The sequence below is a fragment of the Diachasmimorpha longicaudata genome, chromosome 15, assembly GCF_034640455.1.
Source record: "Diachasmimorpha longicaudata isolate KC_UGA_2023 chromosome 15, iyDiaLong2, whole genome shotgun sequence".
Classification (NCBI taxonomy): domain Eukaryota; kingdom Metazoa; phylum Arthropoda; class Insecta; order Hymenoptera; family Braconidae; genus Diachasmimorpha; species Diachasmimorpha longicaudata.
The window spans coordinates 977,720-991,044 of NC_087239.1; positions in this window are offsets into that span (position 1 = coordinate 977,720).

Below are 13,325 nucleotides of genomic sequence, written 5' to 3' on the forward strand. Positions count from 1 at the left end.
GCATTAAACCTTCACCTGGCTATTCCATCCCTAATAGAAAGAGATTTAATAGTGATAATCAAGCAATAAATATTGGCGAAATAATAACAAATCTTTAATTACAGAAAATAACCCCAGTCGATTTATTTCACATGAAATCAGAAAAAATAAGAAAAATTGCAATTATTTTATAAATGTGGCGGGATTTTTTGAAACGTAATAGGATACATTTTCGGGCTTGGGACAAAGAGGATGTGTATCTTCCATCGATTATTTATTAAAATCAATAAAATTCTGTTTGCGTTCATCTTGACTAGTATTCTGTTAATAAACTCTATAATACGCGAGCATTATTCCGAATCGAAGAATTATTTGAATGAATTTATTTCAACACGCCCATACACTTGTAAAATATTGACTACAAAAACATCAGCAGTATAAAACAACTTTAGATTATCAACATTATTCAACATATCACTGACTTCAGGTGAAATTTCATTAACCTCTAGAGGTAACATGACTTAATTTCCATCCACCCAATGGCAAAAATAATTTTCACGATTCGGATTGGATTCTTCATCTGAAATCGTTAGAAAACATTTTACTGATCTGAGAAAAAATGAGAAATTTAAGTGTCACTATTTGCCAGGAATTCATAACATAATTAAACAGTTGCAGGTTTGAACATTACCACCTTTTTAACTCTCAAAGGTGTAAACAAGCTTTATTATTATACATTCACAATACGAGAACGTTGAAAAAAAATTGGTTTCACAATTATGCAATTTACGAGACTAGGAAAGAAGGCGCGCTTCGCGCGCGCATGTATGGTCAGTAATTGATGGTAATTATTAATGATTATTCTGCCTTTTGCCATTTATTTACGAATGGGGAGGGTAGGGGCAAAGTGGACTATTTTAAAATATAAACATTTAGCATTTTGCAAACGCATTCAACAAATAACAAGGAGATGAATTGCTTGTGATAGTGAGCCACCTCTGAAGGAGGACAAAGAAGAAAGTCTGACATTTTTTGGAAATTTTTTTTCTCGAAATAACAATTGCTTCTTGAATGCCTCACTGAACCACTAAGGTTTATTAAAACGAATCAAATGAAACATTAAATATACTATCAATGATTATCGAATGAAATATCACAAATAAATATGATTTTCATCTTAGATCCAAAGAAAAAAAATTTATATGAATTATTTTTTTATATTACCGTATTTCCTGATGAGAATTTAGTAGATATTATATAGAATATCATATATTTAATATATATTTTAATATATACAAGAAAAAAATTGGGTTAAATAGTACTTCTTATGTATCACAAATATTTATTACTCTCACAATAATTACCAATATATTTTTTATGAGTTTTTTTTTTCACACTCTAGTCCCATACGCTCTAGTCAGTATGAAAAACAGTAAGAAATCGGAGAAATATTGCCACAAAAATTTGAAGCGTGAAAATTGGCTCAAAACTGTTCACCTCAACTCCAGACATCACCGGTGATTTCAATTGCCAGACAGGAGGCCAATCCCGCTGATATAGACAGTCCAGTAAATTCACTGTAGGTATAAGTTCGAAACAGAAAATTAGGAGCAAAGCGTGTCCCCTTTCTCTTACCAAGCCGAGCGTGCCATAAAATACTTTCGCTCTCGCACGCCAACACGATAGGGCCAACACTGTATATTGCTCACTCTGCACCGGGGCTTTACCATTGGATTTTCGTACCCGTTTCTAAACAGGGGCCCGTAGAAACGGAAAACCGGAAAACATTGCAGAGTGTAGATATGCCACACCTCTCTGTGCCTATCGCGACTGAATTGCTGGTACTTTTCGAGAGATTTTTAGATTGTCGGCAGTAGTATAGGTCAGTCAACGACGCTGAGGCGATCCTGTTGACCCTTACTCTCCATTTCGTCGAAACTCAACACTTTACGCGTGAAATACGAACATATTAAATTGCAACGCTCGTTTCACAGACATTATGTTTTTATTCCATCAAAGTGCGCAGGGAAACCAAGTTATACCCGAATAAGTTTCACATATGTATATGTGTATGAAGCTATATGATCTATAAAAACGACGGGAAACTTAATGCAAAATGTACGTGCAAAGTTCAGGGACGAAAGTAAATGGTAGGGATTACCATGATATAAGAGATTTTACCATCAGAATATGATTGAGCATGATTTTTCCCCTTGACCTTCGTTGTGATTTTTACGATGTAAAATAGTAGAAATCATTTTGCTCTCTTGTTGGATTGTCAATAAATAAAATTATAAACACAAGTTTATTCTTAAAATTAAACTGATTGTTTATTTGAGAAAGTAGTTTTTTGACAACCGAATCAGGAGAGAATTTCGTAGCTCCCATGAGTATCTTACTGAAGGGCCAAATGAGAATTAAAGTTGTAATTAAAGGAGTCCTTAGAGTCGTAAGGTCTAAGATGGTTGGGAATTCCCAGGAAAAAGGTGGATTAAGTTCTATTGGATTGAAGCAAATCAAGACTATAAAATTCATTCAAAACTCATTATAAGGAGGACTTTAGGAATGAATCATTTAAAATCACAGAAATAAGAATAGAATATTGTATGGGATGGGTGAAATAAGTGAACAGGGAGTATTTCGCTCTTTCGTATAATCGCGCACGTGTGAGCGGGATGTGACAGTTTTATTACGCTCATGTTTAGGGTTTTTGAGGATTTTCTGTGCCCCATAACGGTGGCCTTTGTCCGGCTATAGGGGGTCATCCTTAGGACAGAGCTCGCATTGATGAAGATTGAGTGAGGAAATTAGTGTTAAAAAAAGAAGGAAAATGAGTGCGTTTTCGGGTCTGGAAAAGTGGTATGAGGGCAGTTGCTCCTCCTCTTTTACGTTTTTATAAATTAAACTGTATACTGTTTGAAATAAATTTAGTTACGTTTTTAAAATAAGTAAATCCTATCCCTTTATAATCTTGATCCTACAATTCTGTACCGTAGTGGTAAACTAGGATAAGTGCATTTTTTTTGAAAATGGGTTTTTTGTTTAAATTGAAGCATAACATTGTTCCGGAGGTCTTCACAAAAGGATTTAGCTGAAAATTAATTTTTGGTGCTAGTGTCGAACAAAAATGAGGAGGATAAGTGAAATTATGACAGCACAAATGAAGATAAGTTGACATATCCTCGGAGGTTGAGTTGCTGGGAAAGGATAAGTTGACTTATCTTAGTATTTTTACACGACTTGCTTCATTGTTTGAAATCAACTTAAAGCGATCCTTGGCGTAGTTTGTTGCGTGCTTGCCTCTGAAAACAAGCCGCTCGAAACAGACCTGGTTCAAATCCAGCACTTGACAATTTATTCAAACAAATGAACAATAATCCGTTGGGGATTCCGGGACAGTAGTTAGAAATCATATACTGAGTTTCCTGGCTTATGAGTCGCACTATTCTCGCAGCAGAACCTCCAAGAAATTTCTACCTTCTCGCTTGACCCGGACTCAGATGTTTAAACTGTATGAGGGAGCATATCCTGATCAAGCCGTTTCGAGATGGTCATATCAACAAGAGATCAAGGCGCTTGGCTTATCATTCAAGGAACCGAAAACTGACACGTGCAGAACCTGCGATCAATTGCAGATTCAACTGAAATCAGCTACTACCGAGTTAGAGAAGACTTATGCCAAGGAACAACTGGAATCTCATTTAAATATGGCCAATGCACCATACAACATGAAAGCCACTGACAAGCAAATCGCCAAAAGCAGTGACGGTAGAATAATTGTCACGACGTTTGACCTGCAGCAGTGTTTTTACAGGGATCTTATTGTTGATACCGACGATAACCCCCTAACGGATCCACACATTATCTCATCAAGTGAAGACAATGATTAAAAAGGGGTAGATATGATCAATGTAATACAATGGAAATTGCACTGTAATAAAAATATGAATAAAATTTTTCGTACACAATTCGACGGAATTTAGTAATTGATTATTGCCCTGATAACAACTAGAGGATAAGTCAACATATCTCTTTCCATTTTTATTGGCGAGGAAGATAAGTTGACTTAACTTTTGTTGGCAATCATGACAGTGCGGATAAGTGCTTGAATTAGGTGTCAAATCTAGTTCAAAGTCTTGGTGCCATCGTTATTAACAAATAATGGAGCAATTAATAAATATCCATCATTGGATGCGTGAAAATCCTCCTTATAATGCTGCAAATCGTTTTTCAGCTCTCCTGAAAGATTTGGATTTCTGCACTTATCCTAATTTACCACTTCACTATAGAATTGACAACTGATAAAAGGGTAGAATACTTTCGATTGTATTTTCAAAAATTCAGAAATCCATCGTTCCATGGGAATGAAATACCACGTAGGATTATTGTTTGGGTGAACCTTGCCAGACCCAATCACTACAGTTTAGCCAGTTCCCTCAGCAGAATAGGAATTATCAGTTCCCCACAATGTAAATGTGGGTATCCTGAGGAGGACTTAAATCCTGTGCTGTGGCAGTGCATATTATATTCAAATAAACGCTTAGCGCGGTATAATAAAGTATTAGTGGAAAAAATATTTCCACCATTCGATATAAAATCGTTCCTCAGCACAGTCAATATGAAAACAATTATGGCGATTGACCTATTCCTGAAAAAAATCAAAATGAATACATATATAAATCGACTTAATTGAGGAAATTTTGTAAATAACACACTTGTACATATACTGTGAGAACCTTATTTAGCAGAGTGGACCTATTGGTTTAAAATGCATAAATTAAACAAAGGAAAGTTCTGCTGGAGATAATTTCAATTAAACAATATACATGAAGGGCTTTGAATTGGGGGAACGTTGAGGAAGATTAGGATAACGTGAAAACGTGAATGAAAATATTAGGGCGTCTAATACTATGATAATCAATTTTATGTCCTGAGAGAAAAATATAACTTTGCCAATTACATACTCTTCTGACAATAATTTAGAGCGTATTTGCCAATGGAAATTTCGGTAATTTTTTGTCCAAAACAAATATGATTGGCAAAATTATTTTTCTCTCTCAGTGTGCGACTACAGTAAACATTATTATTAGCTACAGGAACCCATGGAAATATTTGCAATTTCCAAATATCATAAATATGTGGGACAATTCAAAGGAGAATGTCATTCTGATTATATCGGCTGATGCTGGGCCTCAATCGGTTTTAGTAAAGATCGTTTCATTAGAATCTAGAAATGAGGTCATCCTTATTGACCAACGACTATAAGAATATTTCTTTGACGGACATTATCAATCATAGTTAATTGATATATAATGATGAGCAGAAGTGATCGAAACTCACACTCCAAGAAATTAAATATTGTTCATTATCATATTTAGCTCCTTCCGGAAATCGAAAGAAATATGTTTTGAAATGTGGGGTGTGAACTGTTAGTTGGAAATTAAATAGATTTTTTCCTTAAAATGTCATTTACATGGGACTTTTTCTTCATCTCTCAAGGATTCAATCTGCTAAATGTAAATCTTAATAAGATTATCTAGTTTACTATACTCACGTTAATGTCACACACTAATCTAAAAATTACTATTATTGTGTTAAACTCTATTACTATGTTATTCTAATAATTTCCCCCATCCACTTGTAGTAAATGTCACTATACGAGATTGTATTTTTTACTATATCTATCGAGTCCATTATCATCGAGAGTCTTACCGTACCCTACGGTAACCGTTACTGCAGCATATAGTAATCATTACTATAATATACTAATGCTCACTAAATTATAGTCTGTCTTACTAGGCGTGAATATTCATACACTTCCCTCTAACACTTTTTATTTTTAAATATCATCATCATCATGAATGACAAGATGATTATACTCCATGTGAATTTGAATTAATACTCTGTCCTAATTTTTAACTTCTTCAGTATTGGAGTTTACATTTCGAAATGTTTATCAAAAATTAATTTACAGTTGGATTGTTGAATAGGTCTTTGTACGATTTGTATTCCTTTTATTCTCGTGTTTCCACTTAAGATTGGAAAACATTTTTATGGGTGAAAATTCTGAGAAGTTTGGGGTATGATGTCTATGCTCTGTTTTCTTGGGTCTAAAGAGAGGTGCATGAGTGGAACATTGTTAATGTGCGTCATCAGGTCCAGGCCGTCCAGGGTGTTGTGGCCCTTTGGTCTTTTTAGTTAGTTCCTCTAAGGAAACGAACCAGGGCAGTTGTGCCTTTCCAGCGTATAAAATAAAAGAGAATAAAATAACATTCACACGTTTGAACCATTACAACTATCCCATTTCTAATATCCCGATTGGAAATACTCGTCTACAAAATAATTAGGAATCTTTACAATTGTTAATAACTATCAGCAAAGTTCATTGAAGATTTTTGTTTCTCTATTAATAGTTTAGAAATCCGTTCACGGCTTAGGAAATATCTATCAATTAGTTTTTTCAGAAATTTGTCAATGGCTTTGATGGTAGGTAATTTCAATGGTTGCAATATAGAACAAGTGTGAACTGGGAGTTGGACATGTTTTCGTTGAAGATAACATGCACAATCATTACCTCAAAATTTAACCTAATTGTAAGATGTCCACGTATAGTTAGAATATCTCAGGATGACTCGGAATGAAAATTGATCCGAAAGTTGCAGAATTTTTCGTCACATTTTACTTTTTCGAGAAAAATTCCGTAACAGTTTCGTACTTTGTTCGGCAATGAACTTATGAATTTACTGAACCTTTTAAATGCTACATTCGAATTCATGAAAAATTCCTGTAAACGATTCTGCATTACAACTTTCAGAAAATATTTCGCTTTAGTGTGGATGAACAATGTAAAGTTGCGACCAGAACCGGCGAGTTTTCATCAAAGTTAGTATTTTCGGAAAACAATTAGAAGTCCTTCCATCAAATACAGTTGTTCTGTACAGTTGTACAGTTGTTGCACAGAAAATTATAGAAAAGTTTAGGTTCTCTTAACTAAATTCCATAGAAATTCAACATACAGTTGTGCAAATCTACCAAATGTATAATTTGCTTCCGTATAATATCACTAATTAAATAATACTGAGCAATTAATGACACTGGCGGGATAATTCCTAATAGGGTAAAGAATTCAAATGAGCAGAAGTCGATGTAAAACAAAGAAAATATTTGTAACATCAAATAGATCAAATGAACCGAAATTGAATTGAGTTAACTCAAAGATTTCGGTGTAAAGTACTGTTGCGTTAAATAAATTTTTTGAATTATGTAGCGGAATAAACCTTATTATTCCTTACGTCACCTGTTCCCGGATACATCACACCTCTCCATATCGTAGGACGATTCATCATTTCAATGTATTACTGTACAATTCATCGTCGTTAATTTTACCACAATATGCCTTCATGACAGAACATTTCATCACTATGAAGATTCATTAGAATCAATTATGTCAAGATAGATTAGGTAGATAGATTCATTACAAATTATCTAGGAATGTCGATGTCAATAACCAAAAAAAGAAAACGATTCCCGATGCATCGCCAATTTGAACGGATGCATTTCCCTCTATCCGCCCTTTTCATTGACTTACATTTGTTATCTATTGCGATACTCGGGTGTATATCGATTACACGGAAAGAAATTTCATGCAAAAATTAAACCTCCATATAAATAATTTTGACATTAACTCGAACAATCGACCAGTTGTAAACATCTCAGCGAATATCGAAAACACTTGAGTTGTTTATGATTTAAATAATTCAATCGGTTGACCAACCCAATAGATAAAAGGGCCTTGGGTTGGTCCATCGATTGAAGGGATTCTGGACGAATTAGGGGCTAGACTCCTCCTTCAACGGTCACTTGAGCAAACCACAAAAATCAGACCTCCAGGGGCCGAGATGAGGGACGAAGGTTAGTTTTATTCTAAAAGTTACCCTCCCAAGTCTAATTTTTCCAACAAACCTTGACCTAAAAAGTGATTGTCATTTTGTTCCACGTTTCGCTCTCTTGAGGTGTAATTTTGATTCAAAATTTTTTTCCGTGTAAGTGTAGGTTGTACTTGGACGTGGTTGTACTCAGAATAACAGGCCGAACGCCGGTTCTTTGAAGATTTAGAGCAACAAAAATGAGCTTGACTAACAAGCCAGTTGACGAAAGAATTTCTTTCAGTTCCGCATATGGTTGATGCACAAACGGTTCCTCTTCTAAAGTGTATACAGAGAAACGGAACATTTTCCTAAGAAACTCCTTAGTGGAAAGTATCATGATGCTTAGAATTATCCAGTCCGAGGTTTCGAGGTGAAATGTAGCAAAAAATTTAAAAATCTGGTACCTCGATTCATTAAATAAGTCGAAACAACGTGATAAATACATTCTTTTCGTCCACATCGATGGCTAATTTTCCCATCTTCAAATTAATTTTTTAAAACTTATTTTCTCAATGGGCAATGAAACTAACAGTAATTATATATTAAATTCGCACTGTTCTGTTGGACCCTTATCAGGGAAGAATTTCCACGGAAGTCGATCAGTGATATTGATATTATCTTTGCGTGAGGTCTTATCGTGTCAAGATTAAAGGGACCAGATATGAAAACCCTAAATTCACGCTCTCTGCCTTCCCCGGAGTCAACGACGTGGATGTGGCGATATTTTTGGCGTCATGACAGCACATGTGGATACAACAGCACAATTGCATATGAATACAACCTTTCGAGTCATAGTTCTCGGACAAATTAACGAACCCCCTGAAGGGCCTCTTCGGTCTGGGAAAAACTCGGATTCGCCAGCCAAATCTGGAGGACACTTTGCTACGATGGCATCACCTTTTCCAAAATGCCGACATCGCACCGATGGGGAACCTTTGAGAGGTCACCCATGGCATAGGCCCCGATATGTAGGACCTCACAGCAGTAAAAACTGCGCCTGTGCACGAATCACTCGGAATCTTTTGCGAGACGTTCAGAAGTAAAATCGATTAATCAATTCGACTCCGATTAAATTTGCTCATTCGTCGAATACTATGGATTAGTAAAGTCGAGTCACGTGAGTGGAATACAGTGATATTTTGTCATATCGAGTTTATTGTGAATTAAATAATAATAATAAATGTGGTGAGATTAATGTAAACTAGAAGTTTAAGGTCATGTCAATCAACTCTAGCATACTCTACTGAAACGAGAATAACACAATGGAAAAGTCCAACCATGGCACCGCCATTTTCAATTTTTTTTGCTCCACAATATTTGATAATAGGATTTTCTAATGTCAGTAGTAGTTCAAGAATATTTTGCAACATCAATGATGAGAGAATTGATTGAAGAGAAATTATTTTTAGAAGTAGAGGCTACAGTAAACCCTTTTCTCTAACCCTCGCTCAAGTGTTGGTGCGCCTACCCTGAAACGAGGTTACATGACAGGGCGCAAAACGACCTGACTCAGGTTTGAATTTCAGCCTAAACTGAATATCTCCGAGTCGTGGTTCAGGGCCTGACGAGCCCTCTTGTCATTTTCTGTTCCTAACGGGGTAAAAGAAAGCCACTATATTGCCATTCTGTTGCATACCCCTTTATTTTAACTATATTTGATTATTCTTTTTCTATAGAATCTGCTAGGGGTTTCCCCAAATCATCCCATGGGCTTCACTCAAATCATTTAATTATTATTTTCCAACATCTGTCGGACACTTGGGACAATCTATCCGATCATAAACGAGCCTTTGGTTCCTTCGGTCGTTCAAAACATCCAGATCCTTTTTTTCCTCTCCCATCATGTCCATGAAATTTGGTTTTTAGGGATAATTCCTGCCATTAAGAGAAATTCCTCGGTTTGGCAAAACCCTTATAAACTCTCGGGAAATCCCCAGGAATTTCCCCGTGATATGAAGACATAACTTTCATGCTTCCTTCAGCCCCTCCACTTTTCCTTGCACCCTCTGGTAGATAAAATGGAGGACATGCCAAATTTAGTTACTTAAAAATAGATAGTAAAACACTCACTTTCTTCCGAAAATCTCTAAATAAGTGTCATGGTATTTACAAGTTCAATACGATTTTTAATAATAAATATCAGTTTTTTTTCGATATAAAACTGTGTGTATAAATTTGTGCTTCGAAAGATAACAATTCATATATTTAACAAATATTTAATTTTGAATTGTAATCAATTTTTTTGTAGCTGAATAAGCCCGAGAGGGGTTCAGGAACTCAACAAAAAAAAACTAATGTCACTGAATCACTTTACCAGTAAATTACTCTGTGATTACTTGACTGCATTTTCTCTGAGTTGAAATGATTTATGACAATGGCTATTGATGTTTGAAAAATATAATTTCCTTCCAGTCATGACAACCCGAAACAAATGGAATCTATAAACAGGATGGATTTATCGTCGACAATTGAATATTTAAATGCTAATGATTTTCCTCAACTGAGTGCATTGATATTTTCTTTATCTCCTTGGCAACATTCATTACCACATCTTAAGAGGACTTAAACGAGTTAAGTGTCCTCTTAACCACGCAAAATTAATAAATCCGAGCGTATAATATTTTTTCAATAATTTTTTAGTCATTCGATTAAGTAGCCATCGAAAACTTGATCATATATATCCGCTGATTTTTTTTTCGAGAAGCGATAAAATTCAAATTTTATGGCACCCCCAGATTGATTTCAATAGGTCAGGTGGATTCGGACGATTTCCGGATGTGCCGTCAGAATCACATTATCTGGGAATAAAAATCTAATAAATTCCAACGAAACCTTCTGAATAACTGACATGCACAGGTGATTCCGTAATGCCGAATGAAACGCGGAAAAGCATGAAGCTAATTCTTTCACCGAATGCTCTTGATATTAATCGGCCTTTTCTTTATTGAAATTCGGTTATGTAATTCACGGATTCACGTGCATCTTCAGGAGATTCTTCATTGGCTCGTATGTAATGCGCACAATTCGATCACGCCAATGAGTTTGTAATTTTTATTGTGAAGAGAGACATGAGGAGACAGCGATAAAAAGAGAACTTGAATTTTCAGGAGAATGTGTGATGAAATTTCTGTCGCATGAAGCAGGAGCCACGGGTTATGGTGACTTGCTGCCGGTTTTTGACTGAGAAAACCAGTTGGCGTTTTTTTGGTTAACGGAAGAAAAATACCGGAGGGATGTGTGTGACTTGTACATGAGAAATATGTTACCAATGATATTGAGGTATGAGATAACAGTTCGATATGATTTATGAGGTACGTTCACGAATATCCCTGTAATTCCATCCAATTTGCAACTTTTTCTTCAAGGCAGAATTTTCATTTTGCGTGGGGTTGTGACATCTCCGTGGTTTTTAAGTTTTTCATTGTGTGGCAATTTTTTTCAATGAAGGTCAATGATTCTGTTGGTGGAAATATTTTTGACATTAACTCGAAGAAGCGACCGGTTGTAAACGTCTCAGGGAATCACAAAAACACTTGAGCTGTTTGCTATCTAAATAATCCAATAGACAAAAGGGCCTTGGATCGGTCCATCGATTGAAGGGATCCTGGACGAAATAAGGGCTAGATTCATCTTTGAATGGTCTCTCGAATAAACCACTTTCGATTAATAACCTTGCTACACGGAAATAAATTTTAGGTAAAAATGCGACCTCCAAAGGGCGAAACGAAGGTCAATTTTATTATAACAATTGGTTGATTGTCATTTCGTCCCACGTTTCGCCCTCTGGAGGTTTAATTTTCATCCAAAATTTCTTTCCGTGTAGTGTTATATCGTATTTTTAACTAGAATAAAATGTTACTATTGGAGTATTTAAGTATATTCGTAGAATTATTTACCGAAAGAATAACTTTTACAAAAACGAGTCGACATGCAGAGTCTCCACGCAGTTCACATAAACATAAACAATAATTCCATCGAAAGAAAGAAGAGAATTCTTGCATTAAGTAACGAGTATTCTTTTTGTCTTTGCAATTAGTTTTTAGTCCCTTGGACTACAGACATTTCTTCCTTGTGCTAATTATGAAAAAAGAAATCCAGTGCATCTTATATTTCATTAAACCTCATTTCCAATAGTTGAAAACTAAATAAAGATCGAGACGTGTAGTTAACTGGAAAGAGATATTTGTTTATTACATCATGTTAGTGTAATAGATCTAGGATCATGATCAAGGGTCACAATTGCAAATGAATATGATTTTTTAAAAGTTATGCATTCAAACCTCTTCATTTATTCTGTCACAAAAAAATACTTCGTGATTTATAACAAAAATATACATAAAGTGTCTTCTTACTTCCTCATCATTCAGTAGTCTTCAATATCCTTAAATATCTAGTTTACATGAGGTAAGAAACGAGGCAATTAACAAAATAATTGTAGGATCAATATCAAGTTAAAGGATAAGTGATTAATTTATTTTACAAAGGTTACAGAATAATATAAAATCAAACACAGTAAAAATTATCTTAGGAGGATGAGACGAATATCCTCACGCGTCCGCGGTCAGGTCACAACTTAAACTAAACACACTAAACTCATACCGCAGCTCACACCCGAAAATGCCCTGTCTTCTGTCCTTTTCTTCTATTGCGCGTTTTCTTCTCTGAGTCCTTAAACAATACAGGGTCTGTCCCATGAGTGATCCCACATGGCCGGACAACACTCACCATTATTCTAGAAGAAATCCTCAAAACTTAAAACACAACTAACATAAATCTGCCATACCCGACACACACATCTCCTTTTCCTTGCATTCCTTATTTTGAACAAACAAATAGAATACATTAAAGTCTTAGCGTCTAAACAAATCTTAACGTCCACTAGAGTTATATTCTTTCACACGTGCACAAATATTCAAAATAACAAAAAGTTCACTCATTCATTGTTCATTAATCTCACACATTCCACATAATCTTTATCTTTAAACTTTTCGAAAAATAGCGAATTTCATAAGGTGGAAAATAGGTTTCACTTTGCAGCCTATTGATAAGATGTTACGATACTGCTCATAAAGTTGACAGTGTCAGAGCACATGATCTAAATCTTCAGGTGGCTCATCACCGCATCTGCAAGCAAACGAATATGGTAGGAACTCATTATAATATAGCAAAATAAGGAGCATGAAATCGAAAGGATAAACGTTGTGCAGACATCTAAACACGATTCCAGTTAAACTGCCCTACAGCTCTCTTCATCGAGTACAGACTCATTCCTAGACATTTTTATTGTACCATCCTTTCATTTCTCTGTTCATTTTCGTAGCTCCTCTTGTAAGATGCACAACTCTTATCGGTGAGGGTGTTCAATAAAATATTTTAATCGGTTGTGCTTTTCCATTTATATTTAAATGCTTTAGTACA